The sequence below is a fragment of the Notothenia rossii genome, assembly GCF_949606895.1.
Source record: "Notothenia rossii genome assembly, chromosome: 8".
NCBI classification, from domain to species: Eukaryota; Metazoa; Chordata; class Actinopteri; order Perciformes; family Nototheniidae; genus Notothenia; species Notothenia rossii.
The window spans coordinates 35,169,421-35,174,421 of NC_136906.1; the positions used below are offsets into that span (position 1 = coordinate 35,169,421).

The following is a 5,001-nucleotide window of genomic DNA, read 5'->3' on the forward strand; positions in this document are numbered from 1 at the left end:
ACAAAGGGCAATCTCTCCGACTAAACCTTAGGTCTGAAGATTGGAAAGTCATCCTGTTGGATGTTTAAGTCACATGCTCAATGCAAGTGGAAATGTATTGGCTAAGACACAAACCAAATCTGACAAAGTGTTCTAACCCAATGTTTTTACAATAGGGTTATCCTTTTTTTAAACTTTTTCTTTGCACATTCACTCACACAAACAAGTGGCTGTTTACTGCAGATGTGCTGCAGGAGAAGCTTGACAGGTGTAGCAACAGCACAGGGGTCACTGTGCTAAGCTACGCTAACCGCCCCAACTCCTGCTCTGTAGTTAACACATCTCCTAAGCTTACTCTAAAAAAGAAAACAGATATATTACTTCCCAACATGATGGACGGAATTCCGCGTCCTTTCCCATCAGTGACGGAGGGAAGATAAAGGGCGTAAAACTGCATTGTTGCTACAGAAAGGGAGAGACACCCTGCTGATTCTCTCTCTCTCACTCACACACACACACACACACACACACACACACACACACACACACACACACACACACACACACACACACACACACACACACACACACACACACACACACACACACACACACACACACACACACACACACACACACACACACACACACACACACACACACACACACACTCTGTGTGTACAGTGCAGAGAACTGCAGTCGCCCAAACCACTGCAGTCTCCCTCCTCCTCCTCCTCCCCCTCCTCCTCCTCCTCCTCCTTCTCCTCCTCCTGCTGCTCCTCCTCCACCCCCTACTCTTCCTCCTCCTCCTCCTCCTCCTCCTCTCCCTCTCCCTCTCCCTCCAGCTTTCCTCTTGCCCCCCCCTGACCTCCTCGCTAATAATAATAATAATAATAATAATAATAAAGCTTGATTTATACAGCTGTGACGGCCCCAGACCCTCTGAGGCCGTGTCTCAATTCAGGGGCTGGACCCTTCGGAGTACGCAGCCTACGCGGTCCACGGAGGACCCAGCCCACGTAGACCGGGTAGGCTGGACCGAGCGGCCTACGAAATGAGGCCGCTGTATTATATGTGCAGCAAGTATATAGAACCAGCTGTTTGGGGAATCAGACAGACTCAAGCTATAATCGTTAAATATCTATTAAAAGAAAGGACACATACAAAATCAAATTCTGAAACTAAGACACAAGTCTGTAGGACGGCAGTAAGCAGAGGTCTGGGTGGAGGATGTTCAGGATGGTGTTTTGCTTTCTTCAGCACCACGGGGGGGGGGGGGGGGGGGGGGGGTCCAGGTGGATGGCAGCTCTGTCCTGATGATCCGCTAGGGTTAGGGGTCCTTCTCCAGCAGATCCATTTCTCCAGCACCTCGGGGGGTCCAGGTGGATGGCAGCTCTGTCCTGATGATCCGATGTGCACTTTTCAGATTAGGGGTCCTTCTCCAGCAGATCAATTTCTCCAGAATTATCCTAATTACAGAGAAAAACAAGACAAAAAGAAAAACGTGAATTAATCATATTAAACAAAGGGTTGGAAAAGTATTATTGTAAAATGTAAATAAGTATTTCAGACTAACAATCCCTAAAGGATCAATTTAAATGATGTACTGTTCTGGTTTGAAAAAACTAAAGAGGTGAAATGACAGTCACACCTGCATCCCTTTGAAAGCACAAACTAATATCAAGCAAAAGACTGCTGTCTATTTTTGATTGTCTTATTATTATTATGGGATTAGGATAAATTAAATACACTTTAACCTAAATAAAAGACGATCAAATCTGGTGGAAATATTTTAAATAGGCTTTTCTTTTAGCCCTACCTCAAAGCAGCATGAGCTGAATAAAAAGGTTGTGATGTTGTCCCAAAGTTTAATAAACAGTACAAAATTGGAACATGTCAGAAAAATAAATAAAGCTAACAGCAGCTACACGTCAGGGTAGCATTTTATAAATCCCCCCGGACTGTAGGCTATACCGGTCTAAATGTTTTCATTTTGGTCTATGTATGTAATATAAAGTATAACTTATCTATAACAGAGCCAAGATCTCTGTATGACTTTAGTGAACTTCCGAATTGAATTAAAAATAAGTGTAAACAACAATGCAGTATGTCCAGCTAGCTAGTTAGCGTCACATATTTATCCGCATTATTTAACGAAAATGTACGTTTTAATGCCCCTTGGGTTTGACATGTGTGACTTTAGTTAATTTAAAGTAAGTTAAAACCCAATACTCACATTTATTAGTGATTCCTCCGCTTGCTGTTGCTTTTAAATCCACTCTGCTGGGGAGACCGGAAGCCATTTCATTTGAAAAAAACTCACTCTTCCCTGCGCGCATTGCACCCTGGGATATGGTAGGCCGCGGAGTGTACATCAGATGTATCCTTCAAATTGGGGAAAAGTAGGCTGCATTCGTGGGCCGCATTCGGAGGAGTCTCGTCTTTTTTTTAAATTGGGACAGCTTTCTTTCGGCGGAAGTGACGTATGCGGTCTACGAATGCACCCTTCGAAGGATGCAACCCCTGAATTGAGACACGGCCTGAGCGTGTTGCAGGTCCTGCGATGGGGTGGAGCCAGTGGTGTAGTCTACTTTTTTGTAGTGGGTATACTGTAATAATTGTATTCATCCTGTCTCGAAGCAACACCTCATGAACACCATCACACTTACTAATGCATAGACTAGTCTTGAGACTGGTTATGTGTTATCAACATGTCAATGTATTATAAGCATTTTTATGTGACTTTTAACTGCCAGAGACATTAACAATAAAAAAATAAAAGAATGAACAATGATGGAAAAAGCCCACTTATCTTCTAGGGTTGAACAATTAATCGACATTTTTATCAAAATCTCAATATGGCCTACTACAAACACTGTCTCTGACACAGCTCTCACCAAATTTCCAACTAAATCCTGTCCACCCTTCTCCGTGAGCTCCTGGGCTATTTTGTGTGCTCTGGACATCTCATGTCATCTAATCTTGTTTCTCAAAGAGGCCAGAGATGTTGATCTGCTTGAATCTGAGGACTGGATCTTAAAGTGCACCCACTCCTCAGACATAGACACTCGTTGTTCTGTGAGGACACCTGTTGATTTTGTAGCGCTGCAAAGAGCACAACCTGGAAATAAACAAAACCATGAATAATTAGCATAATACAAGTTTTTACCAATAATATCTGCAGAAAAGAGCCAAGATTTACTCAAAAGTATTTAATAAACTGCTTACAATATTTACATCATGGCTAACAAATGCATGAAAAGCAGATAAAAGGAGAAAAATGTTCCACTTTTTCAATAGCTAATTATTTGACAACTACTGATAACTAACATATAGTAATATAATGGTGCAAATGTTTTAAATGCACTTTTAACATGACCATGAATTAACTCTCATTTGCATAGTCATTGACTTTATGAATTTCTGTTGTTTAGATCAGCTTTCCTTTGCATGTGTGCTGACATTTACCTAACTTTCTGTCCCTCCACTCTAACCAAGGATGCCTGTTCTTACATTCCAGCTACTGTTACGTTAATGATAACCATGCTAATTCCACTTACCGGGTAAATTTGCGGTAGCGCCGGGCTCGTTCTCTGTCACCTTTAGGACAGCCGCCTGACCTGGCTCTTCTTCTGTAGTGGTAATAGGGGAAAACTTCGGAAAACATAAAAATATTTTCGTCTGTTTTCGTTTCATGTTTGCTTCCTGTTTAGCGCTCCGCGAACTTGAATGATGGAAGGATCAAATTCTGATAACATTAGAGAAACGTGGGGTTTGTCAGAGCCGAACAAAGTGTGTTGCTGTTGCTTAGCAACAGGCCAAAGGCGACGGAAGCCCCAGACGTCCAAAAGTATTAACACAGAAGGGGGCGAAAGCGTGAAAGCGAAGTCACAAAATGATGTTGTTACGTATCATCGCTCATTTTTAAGAGGGCATACGGAAATCACTGGGATTTTCTAGTGGGTATACGGCGTATACCAGCGTATCACGTAGACTACACCACTGGGTGGAGCTGAAGAGGCCAATCAGCGGGATCAGGGACACCTGGCCGGAGCCGAGGTGCTATTTAAGCCCAGCTGCCCGGAGTGACATGGCCGGCAGTACTCTCTCCAAGGCGGCTGCAGAAGGACTCCCTCCGTGATCCTTTCCCATCGTCCATCCTCTCCTGTTTTTGGCGTTGCAAATAAAGTGCCGTGATTTTTGGAAACTTTGAGCTTCTCTTTTTGTACTTTCCTGTTGCGGCCAACGGGCCGGTCGTAACAAAGCACTTTTCATACACTAGGTGCAGCTCATAGTGCTTTAACAAAATGGCACACATCAAATTAAAACAGAGAACAGATTCCCCTCAGATCAGACGGTAAGACTTTTTGGAAACATGCAGCATAGCAACATAATGTAACGTTTCACAGCTTAAGGAACACAAGAGGTAAAAGGAATGATAATACAAATAAAATAAATAATGATCCTTCTTGGAAAATAAAAGCCTGTTCTAAGAATGTTTTCAGCGGGAAGTTTTCTTTTGGTTCCCAGAACGTCCTTCTGAAAGGTGGGATAACGTTCTCTAAAAACATTCTTAAAATGTTTGTTGATAACTTTCTTAAGATGTTTTTGATGACATTGTTCGAACATTATGCCCTACTGTTCTTAAAACGTTTTCAGCGGGACGTTTTATTTTGGTTCCCAGAATGTCCTTCTGAAAGGTACAGATGTAGCACTTCATTTCAGACTCCAGTTTACAGCTTCCTGCCTACCACCTGCCTAAGACCAGTATAGAGGAATGTTAAGCCCTCCCACTATTTTCCAAGAGGGCGTTGCCAGATTTTCAATTTCAGGTTTTAACCAGGAGATGGCGCTTCATTCACAAATACAGAAAGACAAGTTTCATGGACTTTCAGTTGTGTTTTGAAGAGCATTTGAACACATCAATATTTTAGATCAACTAAAGTATATCTAATCTTGTAATTCAATAATATATAGTCTTTATATATTAAATAATCATAATAATAATGTAAATGTTTACAT

At 42.1% G+C, this 5,001-nt stretch overlaps 1 long non-coding RNA gene across 1 annotated transcript; it reads right to left on the reverse strand.

Moving 5' to 3' along the window:
* Positions 1–861: 861 nt before the first annotated feature.
* On the reverse strand, positions 862–4,531 carry LOC307014549. The gene is made up of 3 exons (XR_013801251.1): positions 3,540–4,531; positions 2,216–3,100; positions 862–1,448 (listed from the first exon to the last, which is right to left on the reverse strand). It is a non-coding gene; the product is annotated as an uncharacterized lncRNA (long non-coding RNA).
* Between the last annotated feature and the right edge of the window lie 470 nt (positions 4,532–5,001).